This window comes from Mustela nivalis (genome assembly GCF_964662115.1).
Source record: "Mustela nivalis genome assembly, contig: HAP1_SCAFFOLD_737, whole genome shotgun sequence".
NCBI lineage: Eukaryota > Metazoa > Chordata > Mammalia > Carnivora > Mustelidae > Mustela > Mustela nivalis.
The window spans coordinates 270,577-280,442 of NW_028135926.1; the positions used below are offsets into that span (position 1 = coordinate 270,577).

The 9,866-nt window shown below is 43.5% G+C and overlaps 2 pseudogenes across 2 annotated transcripts; both read left to right on the forward strand.

Annotated features, from left to right (window-relative positions):
- The first annotated feature begins 665 nt into the window (after nucleotides 1–665).
- Nucleotides 666–2,605, forward strand: LOC309857448 (zinc finger protein 131 pseudogene; annotated as a pseudogene). Its single transcript has one exon. The product of its transcript is annotated as a zinc finger protein 131 pseudogene (transcript).
- Nucleotides 2,606–8,521: 5,916 nt separating this feature from the next.
- LOC309857446 (N(4)-(beta-N-acetylglucosaminyl)-L-asparaginase pseudogene) lies at nucleotides 8,522–9,641 on the forward strand (annotated as a pseudogene). The gene has a single exon. The product of its transcript is annotated as a N(4)-(beta-N-acetylglucosaminyl)-L-asparaginase pseudogene (transcript).
- Nucleotides 9,642–9,866: the final 225 nt, after the last annotated feature.

The following is a 9,866-nucleotide window of genomic DNA, read 5'->3' on the forward strand; positions in this document are numbered from 1 at the left end:
TTCTGCCACAAAGCTTTGTGGAGAATCATATTATACTCTAAGCTGTGGGCAGAGTCAAAATAAGAGATACAGGCAAAGCTTTGAGTTGAGGCAAAATCCTAGTTAACAAGTCAGAGAGCCAGGTCCAAAGGCTTTACCTATCCCAGAAAAAGGACTAGATCCTGCCAGAGAGTAGCAGAGTGATCCTGAAGGAACTGTAAGTTGAGGGTGCCTGGGTGGTTCAGTGGGCTGAGCCTCAGCCTTCAGCTCAGATTATGATCTCAGGGTCCTAGGATGATCTCAGGGTCCTGGGATCGAGCCCCACATCGGGCTCTCTGCTCAGCAGGGAGCCTGCTTCCTCTCTCTCTCTCTCTGCCTGCCTCTCTGCCTACTTGTGATCTCTCTCTGTCAAAGAAATAAATAAATAAACTTTTAAAAAGGAACTATAAGTTGAGAGAGGGTAAGAAGGTAGTCCTGGGGGCGCGGCCGTCCGGGTCTCGGAGCGAGCACACGTGCGCCGGCCAGACCCAGCGGAGGCAGCGACCGGGCGCTCGCGAGGAAATGGAGGGCGAGGCGCTGCTCAGAGCTCGGGAACAGTGTGGGCTGAGTTTCGCCCGGAGAGGGGAGAGCGAGGAAGGAGAAGCTCTGACAGCCGGAGAGGAGAAAGGGAGGATGGCGAGCTAGAGCAACCCGACGGCCATGGAGGCCGAAGAGACGATGGAATGCCTTCGGGAGTTCCCGGAACATCATAAAATGATCCTGGACGGATTGAATGAACAGCGAGAGCAGGATCGGTTTACTGACATCGCCCTGATTGTCGACGGACACCATTTTAAGGCTCACAAGGCTGTTTTGGCTGCTTGCAGTAAGTTCTTCTACAAATTCTTTCAGGAGTTTACTCAGGAACCTTTGGTGGAGATAGAAGGTGTTAGTAAAATGGCCTTCCGTCATTTAATTGAGTTCACATATACAGCAAGGAGAAGAAGCAGCCAGTGATGTATGGAAAGCAGCAGAGTTCCTACAAATGCTAGAAGCTATCAAAGCCCTTGAAGTCAGGAACAAAGAAAACTCCGCCCCATTAGAGGAAAAATACCACAGGAAAAAGCGAGGCAAAAAAAAAAAAAAAAAAAGAAAAGATTGCAGAAACTTCAAATGTTATCACTGAGTCATTGCCCTCTGCAGAATCAGAACCTGTTGAAATTGAGGTGGAGATTGCCGAAGGCACAATCGAAGTGGAAGATGAAGGCATCGGAACGTTGGAGGAAGTGGCTTCTGCCAAGCAGTTCATAAAGTACATTCAGAGCACAGGGTCCTCTGATGATTCCGCCCTGGCACTGTTGGCAGATATTACCAGCAAGTACCGGCAAGGTGATAGAAAAGGGCAGATAAAAGAAGAAGATGGTTGTGCATCTGACCCCACAAGCAAACAGGAACATATGAAATCACACTCCACTGAGAGTTTCAAGTGTGAAATATGCAATAAAAGGTATCTTCGGGAGAGCGCATGGAAACAGCACCTCAACTGTTACCACCTCGAAGAAGGTGGAGTCAGTAAGAAGCAAAGAACTGGGGAAAAAAATTCACATATGTCAATACTGTGAGAAACAGTTTGACCACTTTGGACATTTTAAAGAGCATCTTCGAAAACATACAGGTGAAACACCTTTTGAATGTCCAAATTGTCATGAACGATTTGCTGGAAATAGCACCCTCTAATGTCATCTGACTGCATGCCAGACTGGAGTAGGGGCAAAAAAGGGAAGAAAGAAGCTTCATGAATGTCAGGTCTGTAACAGTGTGTTTAACAGCTGGGACCAGTTCGAAGATCATTTGGTAATACACACTGGAGATAAACCCAACCATTGTACTTTATGTGACTTGTGGTTTATGCAAGGAAATGAATTAAGGAGGCATCTCAGTGATACTCACAATATCTCAGAGCGTCTAGTAACTGAAGAAGTTCTTTCAGTAGAAACACGTGTGCAGACTGAACCTGTGACGTCAATGACTATTATAGAACAAGTTGGGAAGGTGCATGTGTTACCATTGCTTGAGGTTCAGGTGGATTCAGCACAAGTGACTGTGGAACAGGTCCATCCTGATCTGCTCCAGGACAGCCAAGTGCATGATTCACATATGAGCGATCTTCCAGAGCAGGTCCAGGTGAGGTATCTAGAAGTGGGTTGAATTCAGACTGAAGAAGGTACTGAAGTACACGTGGAGGAGCTGCACGTCAAGCAGGTAAATCAGATGCCAGTAGAAGTACAGACTGAACTTCTAGAAGCCTACTTGGATCAAGTGACCCCTGAAATCATGAACCAGGAGGAGAGAGAGCCCACCCAAGCAGATTGTGATGAGGCTGCCAGGGAAGATCACGAAGATGCTGTTGGTTTAGAGACCAAATCAACAGTGGATTCCAAAGCTGAAAGGGCAGGGAAAGAGAACAGAACACCTATGCCTGTTTTAGAACGAAATAACAAATGAATATATTTTTAAATTTATGTTTTGGGTTTTTGAACTGATGTTGGGCAGTGTGACTGTCCTTGGGCTAACAGACAAGTGGACCAAAGTTAAGTCTTTCCTGTTGTGAACTGTTTCTGTTGAAACAGATTTCCCCCCACTTAATGCCACAGAGGAGGTATCTTTCCCATAAGTGAATGGAAAGCTTTGAGAAGTGTTATTTCTGGAAACTTAAATGGATTATAATCTTACTATATAGTTGGGTACGAATATCTATTTTCATTGTGATGAGGGTTCTCCCTTCTCTCTTTCCCAGGTCATGTCCTTTCTCAGATTTTTTCAATATTGTAAAATCAAGCGTAAAATCATTAGAATACAAATTTACGTATTCTAATGCATGTTAGAAAATTGAATGTATAGGAAACACAAGGCTGCATGAAGAAAAGTACATTGTTACTGTGCAGTTAAATTTTTGGCTTCTGGCTTGCTTTAGTTTGAACAACCTTCTTGTCTTTACTGATAGTCACGGATGTCATCTCTGCAACAGGAACAGAGTGGTGGTGGCAAAATTTCTAGAATGTAAAAAACAAAAAACCACACCCATGTGCTACAAAACTTCTATAAAGTGTCTCTGGTTCTTTCAAAGTTTGTGTTGTAAGGAGCAATGTAGGTGATGCTGTAGTAGTTTATGTTTTTGCTTATAATGACAACTACCAATTCTTTTTCTTGGTAACTTAAGTTAGGTTGGGAAGTTTCATTTAATGGCAACCAAAGGGCCATTTCCAATTGGGAAAATTCATTTATATCTGTGGTAAACTTTTTTTTTTTTTTTATGAAAAGTTGCACTAATATTTTACCACCAGATGAAAAAAAGATGAGCATCATTTAGAAATTAATGTATTTAAAATAAAGTACAGAGAAAAACATGTATATAATATATCAGGCTTTGTTTTGAATGAATCTTTTCCCCCCGATCCTTAATGTAAAGATCTTGTGCTATAACTTTTAAAGCCATACAAATAAGAGTGCTAAACTGTGGACTTAAAAGTAGGTGTGTAAATATTTTTAATCAGTATTACTTGGAAAATAAAATATAACAACCACATAAAATAAACCAATATGCTATTTTCTTTACCTGTTAAATATTGGGAGATACTTACATTTTTAAAGTAAAGCTTAAAATTATGTGTTAAAAAAAAAAAGAAGAAGGTGGTCCTTGGACAAGGGCCTAATTTCTGTTTTTGCTTGTACCCTTATTTATCTATCTGTCTGATTATCTATCTATCTACAACTTTGGAAAATTCCAAACCTATGTTAAATAGAAAGAAAGATGTAACAAACCCTTATATATCCATTACCAAGCTTCAACAAAATGAATGTTTCATCTATCATCCCACCCATTCCCCCTCCCTGGTTAATGTTGAAGTAATAATTCTATTACTACATCTGTAGATACTTTGGTATGTATCTCTTAAAGATATAGACTTTTATTTAATATGACCACAGATTATCAGAACTAAAAAGTTAGTGATTTCTGTTAAAGGTGCAGTTTGAAGACTTGTCCCACAGAGAAGTGAGTGGAAGGGTCTGATACACTTGAACAGTCAAAGGAGCACCCTGGGATCCCAGGCCCATTAGTCTGACATCACTCCTTCCCCTGGCACTGCGGAATGGACAGCTTTGAGAACCACTTGGGTCACCATCCACTGAGTAGGAAGTTGGCAGATTCGGTACAGAGCTTTGCACTATATAGGTACTAAAGACCTAAGTCAGGACTCGGACTCTGGAAGAGTCCTTCAAATAGACCCCAAACAGGGAGGTCCCTTTGCTGGTCAGGGAGGCATCTATGCAGAGATACGTGGAGGTAGGAGAGCACAGGATGGGAAGCCCAAGACCCCCATCTCCATCTGACCTCAGATCAGCCACTTACCTTCAGATGCATCATTTGCAAAGTGAGGACAGCATTGGTCTTTGCATGAATTAAATGAAATTCGGTATGGGATAACACCTAACACATACTGGGCATTGAATACATTTTAGCTGATATAATCTAAATATATCTGCCAAACTGAAAGACTAACATGCTGAGAAACTGACAAGATACCATTTTTCAAGAATTTTGGAAAAATGGATTTGTCATATTTCTGCATATTAGTGTATGTTAATTTACATAAATTATTTTGTGTTCTCCCAATGACCTAATTCTAAGCCCATGGATTAAGCTAACCTCTCGCAAACTAATTCCAGTCCAGGATTCACAATCACTGCACTAGGTGGGACAAAGGAACTCTTCAATAAAGGCGGGGGGGGGCATCTAAGGGATTATTCTTCTGAGCATGATATAGCCAGAGGTAAGGAAACCAACTAACAAGTGTCCCAGATCCTAGGCACATTAAGTGGCCCCGAGACTGGGATTCAAATGTACATATCTTTCTTTTACTGTTCTCTCTTGAGAAAATGAGACTCAGAAACATTTTGAAGTGTGATTCATAGTGACTCCATCTGCATAAAATCAGGGCTCGGAGCTTTCGTCTTACAGGGGAACTGTTATGTGACGTGACATTATTTGCTATGATTCACCACTGCATATCAAAGAGGAAAGATGGGTAGTGAGAGGCCCCCTATCTAGGGGTTAGGGAGGTGTTAGTGAGCACAAGGGGAAAGGATGAGGATGGCTTGTCAGGGCAGCAATGAGGAGGCAGCAGGCTGATGCAGACTGAGGTCCTGGAAGGTGAATTTTTCCTTTGCTAAAACAGAGCTGAGTTCAGCTGGGACAAACAGTAGCCCTGAATGTATCCGAGTTTCTTTCCCTTTTAGCTGTCCCTGGCAGAGGCAACCCCCCTGGCAGCAGTAGTAGGATTTTCTGGATTTTTAGCCAAACTTCCTGCTTCCCAGGAGAACCATTCTCTGCTCCCCCAGGGTAATGGGCTGTGAGTTTTGCCTGATGAAACTGCTTTTGTTTTCCAGCTCACCAAAATCTGGCTCTTGACACAGAACCCGACACTGTCCACCATCAGCTATAAAAACAGGAATGAAATGTTTGCTTGGCACTTGTCAGCCCAGAATTGTGACTGAATGAATTTCAGTAATCCTCCGTTGTCATGGAGATGTGGAAATAGAAGGCTCCAGATGGGGTGTACACAGGCAAAACCACAAAGATGGGGTAGTGTGAACTGATGGTTTCCTCTGGCTCCTCTGACATTAAAATTCAAGCTCAAGAAAGCTCCTGCTCCACATAAATCACTTACCACTCTGCTCACCAGCCCGAATACGCCCATCCCCAAACTATCATAAATCTTTTTTCCCTCTTTCCCTCCACTCTCACTTTCATTTTCCCCAAACACACTCTTTTGCATTTGACTGCCTTTAATAAATGTGTTTTTTTTTTTAATATGGGATGCCAATTCCCTGAGAACTGCAGCTCTCTGATATTAAAGGGGCCCTTGATTCACTCTAACCTTTTCTTAAGCAAGGGATGAAATGGGAATTTCAAGGTCCTGCACAGAAGTGCTCTCTCTGGACAACTGAGATAGTGACTGTAAAAATATATTCCTGGGAGTGAGTGTGGGTTAGAGAACTCTGTCTTGGAAAAAGAGGGAACCATTTATTACCTCTTTTGCTTCCAAAGGGCAGTAGTGTCGTAGGATACCAGGAGAAAAGTAGCAGCTCTTGAGTGTTCTGGCTGAGACTGAACCAGGGAACTGGAAGATAGTCTAAAGACAAATACTAAAGTCTAAATAAAGCCAGAAATGCCCACTGGAGATGACCTGGGGGAAATAATCTTGGGTGAAGTTGGGGAGGTGCCCGTGTTCATCACAGGTAGATAAACTGACAAGCGGGAAAACAATGATAGAAAACAGGCTCTCTGGTTCTTAATCTCAAGCCCAACTGAATTTAAATGCAGCTTTGCACTTGTTAGCTATAGAGGGTCACAGGGTCAAACTTGAAAGCCAAGGCACAGGCTGGTGGGTTTATCGTGACATTCCCACCTCTCACTCTTTGTGTTTCTGCTTCAATGAGACCACTCCTGATGCTGTAAGTTACATAAGAAGAAAATATGCCAGCCCACAAAGGAGCTCGCAGTTTAGTGGGGTCATATAGACGATCAATAACCTGGAAGGTTGGAAAGAGAACAGGGAAATGTTGAGGGTGGTTTGTGTTGCTATCTTCTGCGTCCACACTCATCTTGGCTCTTGGGTTTAGTCTCTGCCCTGGAATCGGCCCTTCCTTGGGAGGGATTCTTTGTCTTTCTATCAGGATACCCACTTCCTGGAAGTTTCAGGTGATCCTCAGCAACCACTTTAGGGGACTCCCTGTTCTCTGCTTACCCACTAGCACTGTTCCATCTGTGATCTGTGACACCAGCCTCCCATTCTCATACTGACCTCCTCCTTCTAGCCCTTTTACTTTTTTTTGCTACTGATACCTTTCTTCTCCCATCTCATCACTCCATGTGGTCCCTAGACAAGTCCTGTTCTCTGAGTCGTCAGCTGCCCCGTGGTTTCAGGTCCTTCCCTATCCACCCGGAGCCCACATTCATTATTCCCTCCATTCGAACCTTCCTGTGGCTTGAGATGCCTCTCCTTTCTAGTTTACTCATGTGCACTTGTTGAAAGTACTCTTTAAAGGTTTTTCTTCCTTTGTTTATCTTTGTCTATCTAGTCTATCAAGCTTTCCTTTGGCCCTTTACTTTTCTTCCTCCGTACACTCTCAAGGTGACCTTCTAGATAAGACTTGCATTCTGACACTCCTGAGTCCTTGATTCTCCTCTGCTAACTTGTCTGTAATCAGGACCTATGACCTATTTTGTATTGTCTCCTAAAGGCCCATGTAAACCCCCACTGATTCATAGGCCTGGGATTGGATTGAGGGAAGCGAAAGAGGTCTCTCAATTATTGGGTCGTTAATGACCTGAGCTTCTGTTGCTTTGTGGTTTTTATTAGCCACGCTCATTTGATATACGTCACCACTGGTTAGTGGATCCCATTTTAATTCCTCATTTTTTAACAACCACATCCAAGAAAGCAATGAGAAACCTAAAACTTGTATCAGAACATGTCTCCACTCTTCTGGAATACTGACCTTACACCATATGTTACGATAAACAGATTGGCCGTGTTCACTGCTCTTTCCTACTGGTGATAAGGGGAACTGACATGGGCTTGGCAAAGCCCCCCAGATTAACGAAAAGGAATCACAATCAAACATGCTATGTCTGAGCCCAAAGAGGAAAGCGATTCTATAGGAATGAGGACAGACGTGAAACCTGGTATACCAGACCCTGACAAGTACTTCATTTCTCATGGAGAGTATCCTAGGATCCTCTGGGAGTTTGGACTTCTGTGGTCTCTGTCTGCCCACCAAAGGTGCCAGACAGAGAAAACAATGCCTGGTTTGTAGTTCTAACAACAGTGGCAGCATGTTCCTGACTTTGTGAAGAGAAAACGAGTTCATGCCATAGGAATAAAAAGAAAGAAAGAAAGAAAGAAAAGATGTGAAAAATTAATTTTGTTGCTCAGTTTTTAGTTCTCAAGTATGAATAAAAAGATAAAGGTGATTTTTCTAAAACCTCCTACTGGAATATTAATTTCAGTCATGAAAAATAGCTCTGAAACAGAGATACTATTTTAGGTGAGGTGGGTTTTTTCCACTGATTTTTTTTTTTTTTTAATTTCAAGCTTATAGAGAAATGAATAGAAGAGTTTGATGAACACCTGGGTATTCTTCACCTGATTTCACCAATTTTTAACATGTGATGGTAGACTGGGTGGTTAATGTCTTTTGATAGTATTGGCAGTTTTGTGTTCATTTATGATTTAAACAATTTAAAGACAAATGTTTATTGAGAACAAACCCATAGGGACCAGACACTGCTCCGTGCCCAGAGATACACTGGTGACAAGGACACACAAAATCCCCATCCTCGTGGAACTTAGGTTCATCTTGTAGGGAAGACAGACAGAAAATTAATGAATATAACATGAATGCAATGTAATTTATGGTAGTAATAACTTAACTGATTCAGTTTTAAATGCCTATAAGCCAATTGGCTAATTTATGGAATTTGATCATGCTATTCAAAATGTCTGTGACTCGGCTCGGCGCGGGGCTCGCGCACTGCTCCGGCCCCCTGCCCCTGGTCCTCAACACTTGGCCTTTTAAGAATGCAACCGAAGCGGCATGGAGGACGTTAGCCTCTGGAGGCTCTGCCCTGGATGCGGTTGAGCAGGGCTGTGCCGTGTGGGAGCGGGAGCGGCGTGACGGCACCGTGGGCTTCGGAGGGAGTCCCGATGAGCTCGGAGAAACCACACTGGACGCCATGATCATGGACCGCACGACTAGGAACGTAGGAGCGGTAGGAGATCTCAGGAGAATTAAAAACGCAATTGGTGTGGCTCGGAAAGTGCTGGAACATACAGCACACACGCTGTTGGTGGGAGAGTCAGCCACCAAGTTTGCTGAAAGTATGGGGTTTATCAATGAGGACCTATCTACCGCTGCTTCTCGAGCCCTTCACTCAGACTGGCTTGCTCAAAACTGCCAGCCAAACCACTGGAGGAATGTTGCACCGGATCCTTCAAAATACTGTGGGCCTTACAAGCCACCTAGTATCTTAAAGCAAGAAGGTCCTACCCATAAAGAAACAGGAGATAATTACGGTCAGGATACAATTGGCATGGTCGTAGTCCATAAGATGGGACGTACTGCTGCTGGTACATCTACAAACGGTATAAAATTCAAAATACCTGGTCGAGTAGGAGATTCGCCAGTCCCCGGAGCGGGCGCCTACGCAGAGGACAGCGCGGGAGCGGCTGCAGCCACTGGCGACGGCGACATTCTGATGCGCTTTCTTCCCAGCTACCAAGCTGTAGACTATATGAGAAGAGGGGAAGATCCAACCGTAGCCTGCCAGAAAGTGATTTCCAGAATTCAGAAGTATTTTCCAAACTTCTTTGGGGCCGTGATATGTGCCAATGTCACTGGAAGTTATGGTGCTGCTTGCATTAAACTTCCCACATTTACTCAGTTCAGTTTCATGGTTTATAATTCTCTGAAAAACCAGCCAACTGAAGAAAAAGTGTACTGCATCTAATCCATCTTTTCCGTCGGCATCTCTAGAATAAAGAGGAAAGAAACAAAGGCGGAAAAGGTGACTCACTGTCCTCGGGTTCTACGCCTCACACATTCGACCTTCCTTGTGTAGAACAGGCACAACAGTAAATGTGTGCTGAAGCAGCACTTTCCCTTTCAAAAAACAAAAAATGTCTGTGACTCTTTCGTAGAATGCAATCATAGGGTCAGAAGCCCACGCAGGACCAGCAAACACAGGGTCTGTTGACCACCAGGCCCAGCTGACACGTCCTTTGAGAAGTTTGCCTGAGAAGGGCAGAATAGGGGTTAGTCTGGGGGTGGAGGGGGACTTGGGA